The sequence below is a fragment of the Myxocyprinus asiaticus genome, chromosome 42 (assembly GCF_019703515.2).
Source record: "Myxocyprinus asiaticus isolate MX2 ecotype Aquarium Trade chromosome 42, UBuf_Myxa_2, whole genome shotgun sequence".
Lineage (NCBI taxonomy): Eukaryota > Metazoa > Chordata > Actinopteri > Cypriniformes > Catostomidae > Myxocyprinus > Myxocyprinus asiaticus.
In genome coordinates, this window is record NC_059385.1 from 25,350,685 (window position 1) to 25,374,088 (window position 23,404).

At 43.1% G+C, this 23,404-nt stretch overlaps 1 pseudogene; it reads left to right on the top strand.

Moving 5' to 3' along the window:
• LOC127432320 (integrin alpha-2-like) overlaps positions 1-23,404 on the top strand; it is a 28,047-nt pseudogene that overhangs the window by 2,949 nt on the left and 1,694 nt on the right.

The window sequence follows — 23,404 nt, forward strand, 5'->3', positions numbered from 1 at the left end:
CGTTTCTTTGCTGTTTGCATTTATTTTTCATAATACAGTAGCTCTCTACTTGACCTGCACTCTCACTGTTCACCTCTACTGGGTGGGGTTACAGAAGTGACAAGTTAAAGTACATTTATGCATTTGGCAGATGCTTTTATCCAAAGTGACTTACAAAGCATTTATTATAGCCCTTATTACAGGGACAGTCCCCCTGGAGCAACCTGGAGTTAAGTGCCTTGCTCAAGGACACAATGGTGGTGCTATGGGGATTGAACCAACAACCTTCTGCTTACCAGTTCCCTATCTGTCACTCACTCGACGTTGGTGTCGATGTAGTGACACTAGGGGTCACTCTTGGGAGCCCGAGACACCTCTGGTCTTTGATAAAAGGCCAATGAAAATTGGCGAGTGGTATTTGCATGCCACTCCCCCGAACATACGGGTATAAAAGGAGCTGGTATGCAACCACTCATTCAGATTTTCTCTTCGGAGCCGAACGGTCATGCTCATTGAGCTGAATACTACTGTTCATTCACCTCTGCTGGATCTGACGGCGCATTTCAGCGGCTTCTCCCTCCTCTGCACTGGTGCACTGCAGAGAACGCCCCTGGGCGCTTCGGCAGAAAAACAAGAGAGTATATTTTCTGAAAGAGCATTTTTCCCCTCTAAAAGAGTATATATTTCTCTAAAAGAGCGCACACACGGAACGTCTTTTTAAAGACGCGTCTTTTTAAAGATGCTTTTCCGATTGTGTGTTATTCCTGGTTGTGCTCGTTATCTCTCGCCTTCTAACGGTCACGATCACTGTCTTTCGTGTCTGAGCACTGCTCACGCGGAGACAGCGTTCGTGGATGGTCACATTCTCATTGCGAGAATGTGTCCATGGCAACGTTGCGGTCGCGGCTCGCCTTCGTAAGGAAGCGAGCCACCCCAGAGGCTCCCGCCTCGGTCCTTTTACCCACGGGTTTGAGGCCAGCGCGGCTAGCACTGGGGGCGATTTGGGGACCCCAATGGGACCGCCTCCGCCGGGTATCCCCCCGCGGAACTCCCATTCCCCAGCACGCTCGTCTGCCCCGATCGGGCTTCCGGGTGAGTCCGCCGGCTCGTCTCACGGCGAGTTCGACCTCTTATTCGGAGCCCGCGAAAGTGATGAGCTCTCGAGCGCAGCATCGGAGAGCGGGCTCGTCCAGTCGGAAGCCTCGGCTGGGCTCCTCCCTTCGGGGTCGATCGCCCAGTCACAGGCTGACGCGGAGATGACGACATGCTTTCCCGGACAGCCGCGAGCGTCGGTTAGAGTGGATTTCACCGCTCTTCCCTGAACCCTCGCGGCTCTGTGATTGGTTCCTGGGCTCGCGGCGCCGCTCAAAGCCACGCCCCGCCCCGTTCCTTTCTTCCCGGAAGTGCATGAAGAGCTGACAAGATCGCGGGAGGCACCTTTTACTGCCCGGTCCCGATCTTTTCAGCTTTCCCGCTCTCACTACCCTCGATGGTGGGGCGGCCAAGGGTTATTCGGCAATCCCCCGGTGGATAAAGGCGCTCGCGGTGCACCTATGCCCGCAGAGCGCCGCCACCTGGCGTGGGTGCCCAAAGCCCCCGTCCAAGGCCTGTAGGTTTACGTCGTCTCTGACGGTCAAAGCCTACGGCGCTGCTGGACAAGCCACCTCCGCCCTGCACGCCATGGCTCTCCTGCAAGTCTGCCAAGGCGCTAAAGGAACTGCACGAGGGTAGTTCCGCCCCGGGATTGATGCAGGAACTGCGCTCGACGACCGACCTCGCTCTCCGAGCGACGGAGGTCACGGCGCGGTCTCCCGGGCGGACGATGGCCACACTAGTGGTCCAGGAGCACCACCTTTGGCTCAACCTGGTCGAGATGGGTGAGGCCGACAGGACACGATTCCTTGCTGCCCCCATTTTCCAGGCGGGCCTATTCGGCGACACTGTCGAGGACTTTGCCCAGCAGTTCTCGATGGTAGAGCAGTAGATGGATGCTAGCCGGCTTGTCCTGCCCCGGCGTGGCTCAAGATCCCCCCATCTACTCATCGCCGAAGGCGTCCCCCTGCGGTGACTGCACCGGCTCCGCCGCAGCCCGCCCCTCCGGCCCGGCCCCGGCGTGGAGCCCACCGCAGGAAGCCGACGCCACCCGTCTCACAGCCGGCACCGAAGAACCCACGGAGGTCTTCGAAGCGCCCCTGAGACGGGCGACCCAGGGACAACGAAACCCGCTGCTCTGGAGCTGGTAAGCAGATCTTCTTTTTGTTACCTTTTGCATTTAATTGCGCTGCATGCCCAAGTGGCTGCAGTACTCAAGAGCTCCGCAAGAGTGGTTTCCTTGTTCCCTGGGTCACATATTCGGTGTGTACGGCTGGCATCACGACCACCGTCCACCACTCCAGTTGGCAGGTTGGCGCTCCAGCGGCGGTCTCCCGCCCTGAGCGCCCAGCTGTGGCACAAATCCGCCCCCGATGTGACAGTCTCCACGGGTCATGAGGACAGGCCTCTTCCTCCCCCGTCCCAGGCTGTTCCGGGGGTGGTCACAAGGAGCCAGGTAAGTGCTTCGATGTCCTCGGACTCAGCACGGCCACGATGGGGTGTGGCACCTCAAGCTCCGCCCCGCCGCGAGGCCCCACCCGCCGGTACATCCGATGCCGTTGTCCCTTTGGTCCCCCTTGCGCGGAACTCGGGTGCATGGCTTGCGCTTTCCAGTCCGTCGCGAGGGCTGGTCCGGACCGTCCGACTCGGCTGCACGATTCACTTCGCTGGGCATCCGCCCAGGTCCAGCGGTGTCCACTTCACCTTGGTGAAAGATGGAAACGCTGCTACCTTGCGCGGAGATCGCTACCCTCCTACGGAAGGACGCGATAGAACCTGTCCCTCCAGCCGAGATGAAGAGGGGGTTTTACAGCCCCTACTTCATTGTACCGAAAAAAGGCGGTGGGTTGCGGCCAATCTTGGACCTGCGAGTACTGAACCGGGCCTTACACAGACTCCTGTTCAAGATGCTGACGCAAAGACGCATTCTAGCGAGCGTCCGGCATCAAGATTGGTTCGCGGCGGTAGACTCGAAGGATGCGTACTTTCACGTCTCGATCCTTCCTCGACACAGACCCTTCCTGCGGTTTGCGTTCGAGGGTCAGGCGTATCGGTACAAGTCCTCCCTTTCGGCCTGTCCCTGTCTCCTCGCGTCTTTACGAAGATCGCAGAGGCTGCCCTTGCCCCGTTAAGGGAGGTGGGCATTCGCATTCTCAACTATCTCGACGACTGGCTAATCCTAGCTCACTCTCGAGACGGGTTATGCGCACACAGGGACCTGGTGCTCTCACACCTCAGCCGACTAGGGCTTCGGGTCAGCTGGGAAAAGAGCAAGCTCCTCCCGGTTCAGAGCATCTCTTTTCTCGGTTTGGAGTTGGACTCAGTCTCCTTGACGGCGCACCTTATGAACGAGCGTGCCCAGTCAGTGCTGGCCTGTTTGAAGGCGTTCAAACAGAAAACAGCGGTTCCACTGAAACATTTTCAGAGGCTCCTGGGGCATATGGCGTCCTCGGCGGTGGCCACCCCGCTCGGGTTGATGCATATGAGGCCGCTTCAGCACTGGCTCCAGGCTCGAGTCCCGAGACGGGCATGGCGCCACGGGACACACCGCGTGGCCATTACGTCGGTCTGTCACCGTCTTTCAGCCCTTGGACCGACCTCTCGTTTCCACGAGCAGGTGTTCCGCTAGAACTGGTCTCCAGGCGCGTCGTGGTCACGACAGACGCCTCCAAAATGGGCTGGGGCGCTGTTGGCAACGGGCACGCAGCTGCCGGCCTCTAGACGGGTCCGCAGCTGCGTTGGCACATCAACTGCCTCGAGTTACTGGCAATTCTGCTCGCCCTGCGGAGGTTCCGGCCGTTGATCCAGGGCAAGCACGTGCTAGTTCGGACAGACAGCACGGCAGCGGTAGCATATGTCAACCGCCAAGGCGGTCTGCGCTCCCGCTGTATGTCATAACTCACCCGCTGTCTCCTCCAACGGAGTTAGCAGCACCAAGTCGCTGCAAGCCACTCACATCCCGGGCAACCTCAACACTTCGGCGGATGCGCCGTAACAACAGGTTACCCTCAAGGGAGAGTGGAGACTCCACCTTCAGGTGGTCCAGCTGATTTGGAGTCGATTCAGTCAGGCACAGGTGCACCTGTTCGCCTCCCAAGAATCCTCCCACTGCCCGCTCTGGTACGCCCTCACCGAGGCCTTCCTCAGCATAGACGCGCTGGCACACAGCTGGTCCCCTGGCATTCGCAAATATGCGTTTTCCCCAGTGAGCCTGCTCGCACAGACCCTGTGCAAGGTCAGGGAGGACGAGGAGAAGGTCGTCCTGGTAAGCACCCTACTGGCCCACCCAGACGTGGTGCTCGGACCTCACGCTCCTCGTGACAGCTCCCCCGGGCAAATTCCCCTGAGAAAGGCCCTTCTTTCTCAGGGAAGGGGCACCATCCGGCACCCGCGCCCAGACCTCTGGAATCTCCATGTCTGGCCCCTGGACGGGACGTGGAAGACCTAAGCTGTCTCCCACCTGCGGTGGTAGACACATTCACTCAGGCTAGGGCTCCCTCTACGAGGCGCCTGTATGCCTTTAAGTGGTGTCTGTTCGCTAAGTGGTGTTCTTCCCATCAGGAAGACCCCCAGAGGTGCGCAGTCAGATCAGTGCTTTCCTTCCTGCAAGAGAGGTTGGAAGGGAGGCTGTCCCCTTCCACCTTGAAGGTGTACGTTGCTGCCATAGCAGCACACCATGACGCAGTCGACGGTGAGTCCTTAGGGAAGCATGATCTGATCATCAGGTTCCTAAGAGGCGCCAGGAGGCTGAATCCCTCCAGGCCACGCCTTGTTCCCTCATCGGACCTCTGTAGTTTTTCAGGGTCTACAGAGAGCCCCCTTTGAGTTTTGCAGTCAGCCGGGCTTAAGGCACTCTCCTTGAAGACTGCCCTCCTGACTGCGCTCACTTCCATCAAGAGGGTAGGTGACCTGCAAGCGTTCTCTGTCAGCGAAACGTGCCTGGAGTTCGGTCCGGGCTATTCTCATGTGATCCTGAGACCCCCGACCGGGCTATGTGCCCAAGGTTCCCACCACTCCTTTTAGAGACCAGGTGGTGAACCTGCAAGCGCTGCCCCAGGAGGAGGCAGACCCAGCCCTGGCGTTGCTGTGTCCGGTGCGCGCTTTGCGCATCTATTTGGATCGCACGCAGAGCTTTAGACTCTCTGAGCAGCTCTTTGTCTGCTTCGGTGCACAGCGGAAAGGAAGCGCTGTCTCCAAGCAGAGGATCGCCCACTGGCTCATTGACGCCATAACTATGGCATGTCTCGCCCAAAACATGCCGCCCCCGGTAGGGCTACGAGCCCATTCTACTCGTGGTGTAGCGGCTTCTTGGGCCCTGGCCAGAGGTGCCTCTCTAACAGACATTGCAGAGCAGCGGGCTGGGCAACACCCAACACCTTTGCAAGGTTCTACAACCTACGGGTGGAACCGGTTTCGTCCCAGGTAGTGGCACGCAACACAAGCGGATAAGCCCGGGATAGCCGGCCGGGTGTATCGCTTGCACATAGCGCCTTCCACCTCCTTTTGAGCTGAAGACGTGCGCTGTTAATTCCCAGTAGTGTTCACAAAGGTTGTTCCCTGGTTGACTTCCTCCGAGCCCTGTGGCAGTCGAGTTTTCGGAGAGACTCGCTGCCGGCCCAGTACACGCGCTAACTAAGAGCCCGGTTCTGGGGTAGGTGCTCCGCATGTGGCGGTTCCCTGTAAGGCTAACCCCATGCGATCTATATCTTCCGCTAGTTCGTTTCCCTACTGGCAAACTGCGTCTTCCTTGGGCAGAGCCCCTCAGTCTCCATGTTGTAGTAACTCCTCCCCCATTGGGTAGGATCTACCTTGAAGGCTCTCCACATGGTTGGAAAGACCATGTGATGTATTCTTCCACTTAAATATCCCCCCTCTCTTGGGGCGAGGTGTGGTCTCCGCGGTGTCCTCCCCTTGGGAGGGACACCCCCCGACTAGACCTGGCGGCCCAGTCGGATAATCCCCCTTCTTTTTTAGGGAGTGGAAAAAGAGAAGGGGAAAGAGGCCATGACTGGGTTAAGCCTGTCTCTATCTCTGGGTAGTCGACTTGTCCCCAAAAAGGGCCGTTCGACACTCATAACTGTGTTGGGGGAGGTTACGTGTCGACCTGGTGTGCTGGCTATGAGGCACACAGCAAGTCTGCCCACCACACACCGCCAGTTCACGTAACACAGTTCAGCCTTGTGGCGTTTTGTATAGGGACCCCTAGTGTCACTACATCGACACCAACGTCGAGTGAGTGACAGATAGGGAACGTCATGGTTACTGGTGTAACCTCCGTTCCCTGATGGAGGGAACGAGACGTTGGTCCCTCCTGCCACAACGCTGAACTACCCGCTGAAATGGCCGGACCTTATATCGGCTCCTCAGCGTAAAACCTGAATGAGTGGTTGCATACCAGCTCCTTTTATACCCGTATGTTCGGGGGAGTGGCATGCAAATACCACTCGCCAATTTTCATTGGCCTTTTATCAAAGACCAGAGGTGTCTCGGGCTCCCAAGAGTGACCCCTAGTGTCACTACATCGACACCAACGTCTCGTTCCCTCCATCAGGGAACGGAGGTTACACCAGTAACCATGACGTTCAGTGCTTTAGTCCACTATGCCACCACCACTCTGTAGGCAAGTAGGCACTGATGTGTTGTGGAGGTGGTCAGATGCAGATGTCTACCACAGTGTGACATCACAGTGTGGAAGAAGTAGAGAACGAGTCATTTTGGCAGCTTAGTTTCAACAAATGCTCTTTTTTGCAGTGAGAAAGTTTTGAGTTCTGAAACTTTCAGTATGTTTTTATAGTGCAATGGCCTCTCATATGTTAAAAGGTCAAAGAAAATGTAATTCCTCATGTCATGACCCCTTTAAGACCATATACAATGTAGTATGTATTAATTTCAGGGGAAATTCACTATGAATTGTGTCTGCTGCTATTTTTTTTAAATTATTATTATTATTTTTATTGTTTCAGCATCCGATTCACTAAGAATAATGGAAATCACAAAACAGTACAAACCTATGTTGAACGCCAATTGCACATCGCAGTTCTCCATCTCGCATGCTGGTTCTGAGTGTAAATAAGCATCTGTAATAAACCTCATTTACATTGAGATGAGGAGTGTTTGCTCTGAAAAGAATAAGAGCAGGGTATATTTAAAAATATGCATTGCACAACTATAGCAGTTTGTTAGTGAATAAGATGCAAGTTTTGTGCTGAAACACAGCTCGCAAAAGTGGAGGACCTGTTCAGTGAATGCACCCCATATGAACGTGACTAAAGTAGATTTTTGAGCAAAAAATTAAAGATACTCTAACAGCTGTAACACTTCCTTTTCTTTTTTTGGTTTGTGCATGTCTGGATGTTTTGGGATTTTATAGAAAGAATGCATTCTTTTTTGTTATTAACAATTTTTATTGATTCCATTCATAAGACAAACAAACATAACATAAAATACGGAATCAATGTATACATTAAACCCCTCCCCCCTACCATCAAGTGAGATGGCAGTGACCGGTGTCTGATCGTTCGCAACTGACCACATGATATTGATGAAATGCCTAATGTTATCAGAAGAGCTGCAGCCCCGAATAAACCCCACCTGATCTATATGTATAAGAGATGTCATAATTTTACTTAATCGGTTAGCCAAAATTTTTGACAATATTTTTACATCTATCTGGATCAGGAAATCGGACAGTAATGCTTGGATCTTTGTCCTTTTTAAGAATCAGATTTATCCTAGCTTGTGTCATGGTTGGCGGAAGCTTTCCATTCTTTAATGATCCCGTATAAACTTCTAGCAAAATTGGAGCCAGTTCTGTAGCGTAAGATCTAAAAAATTCAGCGGCAAAGCCATATGGCCCCGGAGCCTTGCCTGTAGGCAAGGCCTTAATTACTTCGCCAAGCTCCTCCAAGGTTATCTCAGAATCAAGAGAATTTTTTGCTCAGTCGTCAGTTTAGGGAGATCTAATGGTTCCACAAAGTTTCTAATATCTTCAACAGTAGACGAAGATGTGGAACTATGGAGATCAAGATAGAATTCTTTAAAAGCATTATTAATATCAATGGCCGAGGTAAATATTTCACCACCAGCAGATTTCACTGAGGGAATGGTAGAAAAAGACTCTCTCTGCTTTATATAGCTAGCCAAAAGCTTCCCTGCTTTGTCCCCCGAATAGCCAAAACTCCATCTACCGCGACAAAATAGTATTATATCTATATTTCAATCAGGTCAGTTCTCTGAGGCCATCAGATGACATTTGGCGCTTCAGCTCTGCGTCAGCACTTTTAATATTTTCTTCCAATTCCACAAGTTCTTGTGCTTTGGATTTTTTGGTGAATGAGTCATACTGTATGATCCGACCCCTAAGAACAGCCTTAAGTGCCTCCCAAGCCACACCCACAGAGGATAATGAGGACCAATTGGTCTCCATATAAACACTGAATTCAGGATTTTGCAAAAGGGATACATTAAAGCCCCATCTAAATGATTTCTTTTTCTCCGTATGTGGCAACATCTCTAAACACACCAGGGTGTGATCTGAGACTAAGATGTTTCCAATTGAGCAATCAACAACAGATGAAATGAGGGACTTAGATATATAAATATATATATATATATATATATATATATATATATATATATATATATATATAAAATCTATTCTAGAATCAATCTTATGAACTGATGAAAAAAATTTATTGTCCCTACCAGATGGGTTCAAATGTCTCCAAATATCTGTAAGACCAAGATTTTTACACATCCTGTGAAGCATCAATGTTGCTCTAGGGGGCTTACACACTTTTACTTCACTGTGGTCAAGGATTGAGTCAATCAATAGATTAAAGTCTCTTCCCTATATTATATCATGAGGGGTGCCAGCAGCTTGCAACATCCCTTCAAGATCTATAAAAAAAAGCCCTGATCATCAGCGTTAGGTGTGTAAATATTAGCCAAAATAAGACTTTGCCCCTGAATTTCTGCTAAAACAATAATGACTCATCCTAATTTATCTTTAATCTGTTTGAGACATTTGAATTGTAGATGTTTACTTATCAATGTAATGACTCCCCTGCTCTTACTTGTGCCAGCACTAAAGAAAACATGTCTCCATGTGGGGAAAGATGCGTTTCTTGAAGAAACACTATATTATATTTCTTACATTTAAGAAAAGAAATAACTTTCCTTCTTTTTATGGGGTGCCCCAACCCATTCACATTTCACATGGATCCACTCATACTTACATTTTGAAATATTAGAAAAAATAGATTGTGTGTCAAAAATAAAATTATAAAGATCACATTCCAACATTAGTGCAACAATCAGACCCCCAACGTTCCCCAGAACCAACCAAACAGAAAAAAGAAAAATGTGTGCATTAACCCCGCGCACGACAGCACCAACCGGCATCCATCCCTCTAAACTCAAACAGTCCATGTAAGCCTACGAGGGCCCCCGGGACAACTTTGCCTTCGGAATGCTCAAGTCCGGTGTTTCTATACAAATTTTGTGAGACAGATTTACACAACAAAAGATAATCTATAAAACAACCTCCAGCCAGTAGGCGGAATAAACACAAAGAATGTGTAGATTCATCCACATAACTGTCCCGAATGTGTGTTCCTCCACAAAACAAGCTCCAGCCGCTAGTAGAACCAGCAAAAAAAAAAAAAAAAAGGACATTTTCCTTGGACAGTCAAACAAATATTCAGTGAGCCGTCCCATTCAACTGCTACATGAGTGCAACAAATGACATAATCACTCCAATGACCTGCAAGAAATACTCTACAAAACAAACTCCAGCCAATAGGAGGTATAAGCACAAAGAACGTGCAGATTTATCCACAACACTGTCCCGAAGGAGTGTTACTACACAAAACAAACTCCAGCCGCTAGGCGGAACCAGCACAAAAAGAAACAAAAAAGGCGCTCAGTTCCTCGAACAGTCAAGTGAATGTTCAGTGAGTCAGGTCCACTCGGCTGCAACATGAGAACCACAAAATGACTTAACTCCATTGACTTTATGAAGGACAATGCTTGCTGTGGGCATGTGAATGTTTTACAGCCATCCTTAGCATCTATTCTCAATTTGGCCTGGAACATCAGTGCAAAAGCGACCTTCCATTGATGTAAGAGTTTCTTGCATTCCTTGAATCGATCACGTTTCTCTCTTGTCAAATTCGCAAAGTCTGGGAACAAGAAAATGCTGTGGTTCTTCCAAGAAAGCCTTCCTTTACTCCTCACCTCGCGTAACACGAGATCTTTATCGGATGATCTCAGAAATTTGGCCAGAATTGATCAGGGCCTGTCTCCCTCAGCAGATCGCCGAGCCAGAACTCTGTGAGCTCGCTCGATTTCCAGTTTATGGCCTGTTATGTTGAGCAGACTCGGAAAGAGCCCGACTCCAGATAATCAATCCGTTCCTCGACATCCCCCACTCTTGTAACCATATCAGTGAATTTCATCTCCATGGCAGTGATCGATCAACGTATTGCAGCAAGATCCTCCAAGTCAGCAAAAACCTTCATCAGCATTGCCAACACGTTCAGCAATTCACGCCGAATCACCTTCACTTCTCTGGCCAAATTGACTCCCTTGTCCGCGGCCTCTGGTGGGCATCAGCTTGAGCACATAGGTGACTTTTAATGTGTCCAGAGCCTGAGGATTTTGGATTCTTTGACATATTGTCTTCCTAGAACAGGTAAGGATCAGGGTGTATCAAATCTCACTGGTTTATGACATAAAAAGTATTAAAACTAGCAAAGTGTGCAGAGCTCGCCGCTTACACGTCCGAACCTCGCAGGGCGCCACACGACTCTCCCGAAAGAATGCATTCTTAACCAACAATGGAGGTCATCTTGGGGCCACTAAAGTGATGGTGGTGGTAATGGATAGAGAGTCACATGATAATGCACTAAGGGACAAATTTATTTTGGTGTGTGAGAACCAAAATATTACTAGCTTTGGCATTGTGGTTACATTAACAGTCCTAATTAAAAGAGTGAATTCACATTCTTATGTGGGTCTTAACTTTCATGGTTCAAAAGTCCACATTGAAAATCTGGTATTCAAAATCTAATTTAAACCTGGGAATAGACAGAAAGCATTGGGATTTTGAAAGAAAAAATAATAATAAAAACGAAGAAACATAATTCAGGTAAAATGAATAAAAGATGCTGATAATGTCATGAAAATGTGTCAAATTAACAATTAAATTAGAAAGAAATGCTAAATAAAAGCATTTTCACAAGTCTCAGACTTTCGGACCCCACTGTATAATTGAATATTGTGAAGAGATTGTATTTTTGCTCTGATCTAGGTGCTCCAAGCACAGATATTACCTGAGAAATGACACTAACACAGGTAAACTCATTGCTGAGATAAAGTCAATAGCCAGCTCTCCAACAGACAAATACTTTTTCAATGTGTCACAATCACTTCTAGAGATCGTTGGAACTCTTGGAGATCGAATCTTCAACACTGAAGGTCCATAATTATGTTTATTTTATTGTATGTTGTTTATGAAGAAATAGTTAACCCCAAAATGTAATTTCTATCAGAATTTACTCACCCTTATGTCATTTTAAACCTTGTAAGGGGGTTCAGTGGAAAGGAGGAGGCGAGAACCGGCTTAATAATATAAATAATAATTTAATAAACAATTTAAACAAAACACACAACCGAAAACACACAGTACAGCTGCCTGCAATTCTCTCTCTCTCGAACTGTCGTCCCCGGCCGCCTTTAACCCTCGCGCGGCCCATCAGGCTGATTGGGGACCGGGTGTGTCTTATTCCAGCCCGGCCCCACCCTCCTCGGCTCTACAAACCTATATCATTGTTTTTCTTCCATGGAACACAAAAGGAGAAGTTTAGCAAAATGTTGATACTTCTCTTTTCCATACTATATGAAAGTAAATGGTGAGCAGGGGTTGTCAAGTGCCACAAATTACCAAAAGCACTACAAACGCACTTAAAGTCTTCTGAAGCCATATGATAGTTTTGTGTGAGGTAAGGTCTGAATTCAAGTTAGAGATCAAAGCTCTCATATATCATTCAAATATTCAAATGAGGCACACCAAGATGTTTGACGTGTCGTGACATGCCAAACTTGAATATGTAAATATCAAATAGTATAAATGGTCTTTTATGGTGATTTTTGTCATTTGTGGAGCTTGGTCACCATTCACTTTCACTGTATGAAAAAGAGTTTTAACATTCTGTATAATCTCCTTTTGTGGTCTACAGAAGACTAAAAAGAATACAAGTTTGGGAATGTTGAGGGCGTTAGTAAACAATAACAGAATTTTCATTTTTGGGTGAAGCATTCCTTTAAAGGTAATACTGTATAATGGAAATGTGTGGTCTATTGAGAAGCATCTAGCATATGAATCACAATTTTCTTTTTTCTTTTTTTTTTGCTGACATCCCATTTTACCTTTATGTTAGGTGTCGGAAAAGGTGTTGCTGATTTCACAATGGAAATGTCCCAAGTGGGATTCAGTGCACACCAGACCAAAAATAAGGTGTCTGCTATGAAATTCCATCAATGTTTATTTTCGGATATTTCAAACATCTGCTAGTAGTTTACATCGTTTGTTTTAATTGTAGGATGTGATAATACTGGGTGCAGCCGGAGCTTATAATTGGATTGGGACTGTTGTTCACCAAACTGCTCAGAAAGTAGACATTTTCCCCAGAAGTGCTTTTTAGAGAATCCTGGAGGACAGAAATCACAGTTCATTACTTGGAGAGTCAGCATTACTGTATGCTGTATCCATTAGTTGGCTTTGTTGTATGCACCTAATTATTAACAGACAGTTTTATGTGGTTGTTGCCATTGTAGATTCACTGTGAGGAGAGCAGGTACACTGTTTCTCTATAGTCTTACATAACCAGACTTTTGACTAACAGCATACAGCAATGTCTGGTCCACTTTTCAGCTTCTTCTGGCCAAGAACCAGCCACTTAGACAGGAAAATACCAACTGATCTTCATTTAAAGTGACCAATGACAGTTTGTTTTGCTTTTACGTGTAGTTTAGGGATGGCAAATATAGGTCTAATTATCATGTCTGTGGTTTGTAGATCGGATCTTATTTTGGCAGTGTTCTCTGTCCTGTTGATGTGGATTCTGATGGTGTGACTGATCTGCTGCTGGTTGAAGCGCCAATGTTCATGAGTGAAGAGAAGTTTGAAACTGGGAGAGTCTACCTGTTCTCCATTACCAAGGTGATTGATTTTCTACTGCTGGTTCCTCCTTTTACTCTTCCACATCTTCACTCTTCCTTGTCCATTGGAGCTTATCAAAAGAGAACACTTTTTGGGTCAGTACCAAAACCTAGTGCGCTGCTTCCTGAGACAGCACTTTAAAGCATCATACTGTAGGCACGCTGCCAACGCACCCTATGAAACTCTATTTAGAGGGATAGTTCGTCCAAAACAAAAGTTCTGTCATTATGTCGGTCCCCTCATGTGGTACTAGTCTTGTCTGTTTTTTTAGGGAACCTTGAGTAACAAGGGTTTTTTGGAGGGTTCTCGAAAGAACAGTCAGTTTGGCATGGCCATCAACTGCTGTGGTGGTTTGAGCTCCATTGGAAAGCAATGGTCTAGGTGCCATTTATATTTTCTATGGAGACCATCTAAACCATCGGAAATCAGAGCTCACAGGTACAACACAAAACACACAATAGAATCATCCACACAGAAAAAATACAGTATATTCGCAAGTGTCCAGACTCTGAATGTTCTCACAAATTCAGAAAATTCTTGGATCAAAACTGGACCCAGGATTGATGTTCTTTGGGTGTTCTCTAGATGGCAGTGGGGATATGAAAAGCGACTTTTTGGGGTTTTGGGAAGGTGGTCCAACTCTGGTGAGAATTTCAACACATCAGCCATTATTTCACAATGGGTATCAATTGATTTTCATACTCTGTTGGGCTGTAAAACTGCCCAGTTAGACTGTCCTATGTAACGGGATACCATGCTAATTTGCAATAATTCACTTACTGCCCACCTTCGACAATTGAGTTAAGAGTGAAACAGCTGCATCAGTCGCCTCAGTCATGGTGGGATATCTGGATCTGTTTGTGGCCAAGAAAATGATTGCTTCAGCTGTCCTCTTGGTTCCCATTTTTCACCGCAGTGATTCTCTAAGCTTCAACTTACTGTGTGACTGTTCTGTTTGTTCCAAAACCTATAAATCACTTAAACAGTTGAGCTTTAATTGATGCATTCATTCTTGAACTCTCTGGCTGTATAATGTGTGTGGTTTTAGGAGCAGGGGAATTGTAGTGGTCACGGCCAAGGTTTCCTTCACCCCTGATAAGATCAGTATTCTGAGTAAACCCTGTCACTACGGTGGACAACAAGTGTCCTGCTTCAAAGATAAAGTCTGTTTCTGCACAACATTCAGACCGATAAATCCAGTGGGACAAGTGGGTAAGACAACTTACTATGCTCTTTTAAGGGATAGTTCACCCAAAATAATTTTCTCACCCTTATATTTTTTCAAACCCAAATTACTTTCTTTCTTCTGTGGAACACAAAAGGAGTTTTTTAAGGATGTCCCTTTCTCTGATTTCAATACAATGGCAATTCATAGAAGTGACTCACTTTAAAGCTTAAAAAAGGACCCAAAAGTGTCATAAAATTAGTCCATGTGACTTGTGCATCATTTTTCAAATCTTCAGAAGGCATACGATAGGTTTTGGAGAGAAACAAGCCGAAATGTACATTTTTTTACATTAAAATATTGACTTCTGCCATAGCAGAAGACTCCTTTGCACGTTCATAAAAAGCAAAAGCATATTTTTTCTTAAAACCTATTGTATGCCTTCAGAAGACTTGGAATATGATGCACAAGTTGCATGGATTACTTTTCTGACACTTTTGTGTTCTTTTTTACACTTCAGAATAAGTTACTATCAACTGATTTTGTGCTCCACAGAAGATGATGATTGATTAATTCAACATGATAAGTACATTTTAGTAGACATTTTTGAGTGAACTATTATTTAAAGGGATAGATCACCCAAACATTTTAATTCTCTCATGATTTACTCACCCTCATGCCATCCCAGATGTGTATGACTTTCTTTCTTCTGCAGAACACAAATGAAGTTTTTTGGAAGAATATCTCAGCTCTGTAGGTCCATACAAAGCAAGTGAATGGATGCCAAAATTTTGAAGCTCCATAATTCAAGGCAGCATAAAAGTAATCTGTATGACTTGAGTTGTTAAATCCATTTGTTCAGACACAATATGATAGGTGTGAGTGAGAAACAGATCAATATTTAAGTCATTTTTTGTTAAAAAAAAAGAAAAGAAAAATCAATAAATTCTCCTCCCTGCCCATTAAGGGGCAATATGCAAGAACGATGTGAATCACCAATAACAGAAGAAGGAGAATGAGAAAATAAAGTTGAAATTGACTGAGCAGGGATGAGAATTTATATTAAGAAAAGGACTTAAATATTGATCTGTTTCTCACCCACACCTATCAAATCGCTTCAGAATATATGGATTTAACCACCAGAGTCATCTGTAGTACTTTTATTTTGCCCTTATGTGGATTATGGAGCTTCAAAATTTTGGCACTTACATTGTATGGACCTAAAGAGCTGAGAAATACTTCCAAAAATCAAAAATCTGTATCTAAGACAAAAATGGTTGGGAGACAAGTACATTGGTCAAAAGATCATAAATCTTCTTATATTCTTATAAATCTTTCTTCTATAAAAACAGATATGAAGTACAACCTGACCCTTGATGATGATTTGCAGTTGTCTTGAGTCAGCTCCAGAGGTCGTTTTAGCAACTCAGGTCAAGTCGTCCAGAAAGATCTTAGCATTGATGTACAGGACACATGTGAAGAGCATGACGTCTATGTGCAGGAAACCCCTGACCTCATCAACTCAATTGCTCTGAGAGTGGACATCATTCTCAGGCATCCAGGCGCCAACCCCATTTTAAACATCTTCAGCCCTAATGCATGGAGTTTTTTGTAAGTGTCGCAAGAAGTAACTTTGAGTTTTTAGGCTCTGTGGGTCAGTGTGATGGACAAGTGTTTAGCTTAGTCCTGAAATGAAAAATGATTCTGGAAAATTAACAAGGACTAGACATAATATTTATTCAGGGAACTGTTCCAAAATCGTATTTTTTCACTGTTTGTTTCTTTGGGATTTTGTTTTGTGGTCCAGGTCCCGTTCTCAAAGGACTGTGGCTCAGTCAAAACTAATATATATATATATATATATATATATATATATACACACACACTAAATATGTTGTGTTTACAATTGACTGTTCAACCAGACTGATCTCACAGGATGTCAAATTTTTTTTTTTTTTCTAAAATTGGCCCATGCTTTCTTAATTTCCTTTAGTGGTCAAAGCTGGAACTACAGTCGTGCACATGCTCAATTTTCATCATCAGTCAAGATCTATTTGACATCAGCAGTTCAAATGTCAATCTTAATTTACTAATTTTGTACTGTTGGTAAATTTCAGTTCAATTATATTAAGATTAGCCAGATGTTACTGTATATGTTATGTGGATTCACATCTTTATTACAGATTGAAGGAACAGAGGTAAAGTGCACTTTAATCAAAGAATCAGACACACACATTTGCCAAGTGAGTTATTCAGCCCTGAGGATGGACCAGTCGGTGAGACAGTGATGAGTACTGTGTGTATCTTACTGACAGTCTAATGTATTGATCTCTTTCCCCACAGGTTACATTTGTGATCAACTTTGACTTTAATTTGAATCACCTACAAAACGATGCCAATGTTGTCTTTGAAGTCTTAAGGTAAAACTAAACTGAACTCCTGACTCCTAAGACGCTATTTCTGTGTTGTGCATATGCTTTTTTTTTTTTTTCAAAGCTTGTAGGTTGTTCACTACCCTATTGGTTATTTTTGAAAACTAAGTAGTGGACATAATCTTAATGTTCCAACCTGTCATTTACAACTGCTGGGTGATGTTCTACACACTTGCTTTTATGAGATCTGTGATCTTCTACTTTGAGTGTATTTATTTCTGCAGGTTTCTACAGGAACTTTTCCAATCAGTCTTGTTTACCTCAGTGTCTCACTGCCAAACAACACTAAAGCAGGAAACCTCCTCCTGTATGTGACCTCGGTTAGAAAGTCACCTGTGAGTTTCAGTGCATCTCATTACATTACCTTCCCTTAACATCGAGTCATTTAGCAGATGCTTTTTTCAAAGCAACTTAAAAAGTTAGATCCAAGCAGAAGCAAACTATGTGGTGGGACATATTTTAGTATTTATACCCACGCTTTATTTGACATCTTTATATGTGACACTTTTACACTTGATACTTCTTTTTAATACAACCAGTTTCTTAATTTTTCTTTTATTTTCTGATATGTGAAGCACTTTAGCACTTTACAAATAATTGTATTATTATTAGTAATAGTAGTAGTATTTATTAATATCAATAATAACAAATGTATTTATATATTATTAAGTACTTGATACTTTCAAAAAAATAATAATAAAAAAAAAAACTTATAAACAATTATTATTATTATTATAAATCTAATTATTATTAGATTTATTGCTTCATTTATTATTTTTCAATCACCTAAAAATCACTGAAAGCAGTTTCTGTGCAAGTGGGAATGATTTGATTTCACAATTAACAAATATTGTTTTTATTTCCTTCAACAGGCTGAAAAAATACATTGTGGGGACAGCAATCTAATTGACCCAGGATCAACCAAATCCAACCCACCACCGCCATTTATGCAAAGTTCATATTGCTGCAACAAGCTGTATAAATCACAGGAAACTGTATAAAACACCTGTTTTAATTAGTAATTGTATCAGTAATGGTTGCATTCGATTGCATTTTTACATCTTCAGACAGTTTTACATCACTTTCTTGTGCTCTTGCCACTTCATTTGTGCACATATTTTCAACATAAGAGGCAGTGCAAAATGTGTCTCAGCTCAACAGAGAGTGAGCTGAAGCCAATCTCTAAAGAAGGTGAATATGTAGCCTTCCCCTGAATGAGGTAATTACTGTAAATGTAGTTTTCCATGTTCAGTGTAAGTTATACACTACCGATCAAAAGTTTTGAAACACTTACTCATTCTTTATTATAATTGTTTTCATATTTTAGAATAATAGTAAAGTCATCAAAACTATGGAATAACATAAATGGAACTATGTGAATTATGTTGTGACTAAACAAAATCCAAAATAAATCAAAACTGTGTTATATTTTAGCATCTTCAAAGTAGTCACCCTTTGCCTAGAATTTGCAGACATGTACTCTTGACATTTTCTCAACCAACTTCTTGAGGCATCACACTGGGATGATTTTTAAACAGTATTGAAGGAGTTTCCATCTATGTTGGGCACTTATTGGCTGCTTTTCTTTATTATTTGGTCCAAGTCATCAATTTCAAAAACTTTTGTTTTTAATTAAATTTTAGTTTTATAATGAAATTAATATGGTGGCACAATTATATTTTTGTCTACAAAACTAATTTAAAACATTTAAGCATACGCCTTCAGATCAAAAGATTTTTAAGATCATGAAAAACATTTCAGTCAAGTGTTTCAAAACTTTTGACCGGTAGTGTAGATAATAAAACTAAATGAACTTACTAAAAGAAAATTAACAAAATAAAACTGTTTGTATTTTGTGTCTTGTATTTCTCTTTAAATCATCCATGCAAACTCAGTAGATTTGAAATAGGTGTCATGGCTGGGGGACTTGGTTGACACCTAAAAACACTCTTAAGTAATATTAGTTCTTTTTAACATGTATCTATTACCATTACATTCTGTTTTATAAAAATTAAATAAAATATTTTTAAAGAAAAACATTTCATAATCGCATTCCTGCGGGATTTAATCTCAGGGTACGCACAACAACCTGACCAAGAAAAGAAGTGTTATTGTCAAGGGGGGTCCGGGCATGCTCCCTGTGTTGAAGTTTTTAATTTTCTTGAGTACATATGTATCTATTGGCATTCATATCAGAGTGATATATATTAACCTTTCCATTAAGGGGCAATATTTGTCCCCTGGAGTTGTTTTTTATGGACATTTTTTACATTTTAAGAGGGCATTGTTGGGACATCATCTGGCACAACAGTTCTAATTCATGTTTTAACTTTGTGGTTTTAATAAACTATAATTGTCACATACAACAGTACATCATGAGTTATTAGGATTTAAAATGTATATATTAATTAATTACATTTCAACAACACAACGGCTAGGGATGTTTAAAACGGCATAATTTCAAAATCGACTAGTCGTGGGTTATGTCGATGATAAGTCAAAGCCCTGTATAATTAGGTTGGGGTAATTTCCACAAGATACTAATAAGATGCGTTTCTTAGACACTAAGCGCAGCCCTTCAATAGGATAACAGACATTAAAAAAATAAATAAGCTTAATAACTATAACCTTTGTTTGCACAAAACTGTCAAAGTCATCAAAATCGGGGCCTGGATAGCTCAGAGGTAGAGACGCTGATTACCAACCATGGATTCGCGATTTCAAATCCAGGGCGTGCTGCGTGACTACAGCCAGGTCTCCTAAGCAACCAAATTGGCCCGGTTGCTAGGGAGGGTAGAGTCACATGGGGTAACCTCGTCGTGGTCGCGATTAGTGGTTCTCGCTCTTGTAAGGATGTCAACACCCAAAAGGCTCTGTGAGAACCAACGTCATAAAACTCTCACACAGAAGAGCATCTCCACCTGTGCCAACACATCCTACTGATTAAGGACCATAAAATGCAAATCTCACTCACATCTGCCCTCTCTCTCACCTCAGGTCACTTTAAGGTCACCAAAAACTAAGTTATGAATTTATCCTGTTCTGTAATGTAAAAGGTTTTCTGGTCATACATGTTTGGTATCATTCAAGACAACTGGTAAAACGGTCTCATTCCCTCTCAGCAAAGTCAAATCACAAGTAAGATTTAAGCATCTGGGACATGCCCCCCTCCCAGATCTCTTGCAGGAACCATCAGATTAGGTGCATTATTTGTAAACATCAAACGACCTACTCAATCACAATCACGAAGGTCTATTTATAACCCCTTAAATTGTAAACCAAATCCTGAATAACATCAAACAAACACATATGAAATAACAATAGAATTGTTTGGTATTTAAGGAGGGTTGGCAAGGAGCTCAGGGAGTCTGTAGTCAGATATCCCACACAATTGCTGTGTGTAGTTTTCCATTGCCAGGTATGTTTCTTTGACTTGTCTTTTATTTTAAGAATGTTTGTTTATTCTGATCATGTGTGAAATTGGCTTTGATTGATTTTGAAACTTATGTTTTAAATCCTACCTGGCAAATAAATTGTTACTTTTTGATTTATTCTGTATTCCTCCGAAATCATTTATCACCGGTAGATTCGAGGGACGCCTTTTGTTACCGCAAACTTATGTCCAGGATAATTATCATTACTGGCGCTTATGAATAGGAGAAAACCACGTAAGACTACCAGTCACTGCTTATCACAGTCTTAGCAAGTTGTATGAAATGTGACTAAATAAAACTATCATCTGGTTATGAGCAAGCAATAGGCGACCGAACCAGATGATATTAGTAAGCCCTGCAACCGCTGACTATGAACGGAACTGGCTATTTTGTGTTTGTAAGATCTATGTAATTAATCGGCCGGCATATAACTCTGAGTGACAATCGGGGCCCGAATGAAAGGTTAATGAAAGTTAGGACGATTCAGAGTAAACAATAACTTAAAAAGATTACACTAAAAGAATGATCAGAAATCAATTAGAGCTTAAATCTAAATTACAGGTTCAACTTAAATTGGAGTCAGATAAAATTAAGTCAATTGATAAAGTACAAATTAATATGTTTTTTGTTTCAGTGCTCAGAAAAGACAGAACAATGCAGAAACCTTCAGGGGCCATTCTATTGGAATCAGACATCGAACCAATAGTTTTGGTTTATACCCCTTTTTACACTCTCAGTGGGTCACGTGGTAAAATGTGCGTGGATCGTGGAGAGTAGCATGAGCCTCCACATGCTGTGAGTCTCCGCTGTGTCATGCACAACGAGCCACGTGATAAGATGGGGAGAAAAAGGGGATTAAAAAAAAAAGTAATCAAAATCCAAGCGGAAAAGTCAGATAAAAAAATACTGTTGTGGTGCTTTGTTTGGTGTAGCGGTGTTTTTCACCTTTAGATGCATGCTTTATCTATACCTCTTTTTGTTTGTGTCTTCATTACATAATGAGTAAAATTCATAAATTTTGAATATAAACAAATTACACATATCAACTTTAGAACAATCAAACCAAACATTAATTTACAAAAGGTAGCCTAACTCACTCTTAGACGATAGTCTAAGAGTCTAAATTCCAGGTTGAACGTCAGTGTTTCAAAATACTACGATAATAAATGAATGGCTCATATGTAGGCTATGAATAAATAAATAATCTGTCGATGCATTTAAAATAAAGTACTGAACAGGGCATCGAATTTTAAACATAGGCCTCACCACATTAAAATGAAATGTTTTAAATGCCAGCTTTTTATAATCTGCAGAGAGAATTGTTTTTTTTTTTTTCACAGTAAATAATAAAAAATGTTCTTGATATTTCACAGAAAATTTGCAAAGAAATTATGCAAGGAAAGGGAAAGAGGATGTACAATTTTATAAAAGAGAAGAACCCATAGACGTGAGAGTCACTGCACTGTTCACAATAACAGTGATTGGACAAATACTGTGGAAATGTCACCAAGCAAACCATATCTGTTTGTCTTTCATCTTCTGAAACATGCCAAGAAAACACAGAATAGTGTCTCTCTTCATCACGCCAGTTATCGCAATTGCCATCAGTGTTTGACACATTACAGCATTTCCCTAGAGAGAGAATGTAAACAGTGCGGGTCATCTCAATCCATTCAGCCGCCCGCCACCTTTCTCAATGGATACAAAATCTGCTGCTACAGAGGAACCATGTAAAACTGCCTTCCATTCTGCTGCTTTCTTTAAACATGCAGAAAAGAGAGTGTTACGCTGCAAAACCAGTCAAACGCATTTCAGCACCAAAGTAACTGAACAGCGACCGATCAAACAAAAATATTGACATAATCTATATTAGAAAACGATTGACTGTTCCACTGAGACAGACACAGTTAGGAAAGGTTAAATGCACGAGTTGATTTAATTATTTAGCTTAACATCGTGCTTTCCCATATGTGCTCGACCTTCCCCGTGAGCGCGATCCAAGGCAGCCACGGGATGTCACCTTTAGCGGAACATGTGACTCAGTTGTACTGACAAAAAAAATACATTTTGAATGTGAATAAAGATTTCTGCCTCATACACATTCTTTTTTACATGCAATAATCATTCAATTTAATTATCAAAAGGTAAAAATATGTTTTTGGAAGTTCAAATAATCCATTTAAAATCCTCTTGGCTCAAATATCTGAGGGGGCACATGCCCCCTTACTCTGAATGTGCATGATGCCTCTGGGTAAAGAAGCACAATTTATGATTTCAGCGTTGTCAGATTTTACTGCTGATTTAAAATATGCTCTTTGATCGTAATCTTGACCAACCATTTTTTAGATGTCGGCATTCAAGTAGATAGGAGCTGCACTGGCATGACTGGAAATAGCCTCCTGAGAGCATTCCAAATATGGCCGACAGTGGACTGACTTGCTAAAGAGACTTTGACGATGCTCCCTAATTTTTATGGTGTATTGTGGGATTTCTTATGTAGTGAAAGTTTCGGTGCACTGGAATGATTTTGCGATTTAGACAGCCCTTAAAAATGCTGACTCCCTGCTCAGTGCCCTGATTACTAAAGTAGGGAGCTGACTGATATGCACCCTTACAGCCTCTTCAATGGGCTGTACTGCAGTTTAAAGAGTTTTTGGATCATTCTGCAGACAAAACATTGATAAAATATCTGTCCAAGAACATTCAATATACAAAGAACTCCAGACAACATGAGTTGTGGAAAATCAGAAGTGATCTAGGAGCTTTATACAGTTTTATACCATTCATGCCATTGAAGAGACAGTCTATCCCTCACAGCCTCGGTGTCATTCCCATTAAAAATCAAAGATGGTGCTAGCGTGAATAAGGTCTATTGGTTCTGACTTACAGCTTTTGGTCTAATATTCCTTGCTGACAATTCTCAAATTGTTTTCTGTCTGTTTGTTTGAAGGCTGATTTCCTGTCTGTCTTACTCTTTGTGAAAGCTGAGATAGAGATTTACTCTTCATTGAACAGAAACACCTGCAGGTACGGTCAAAACACATCCAGAAAATATTGATTTCATCACGTTGTAGACCTA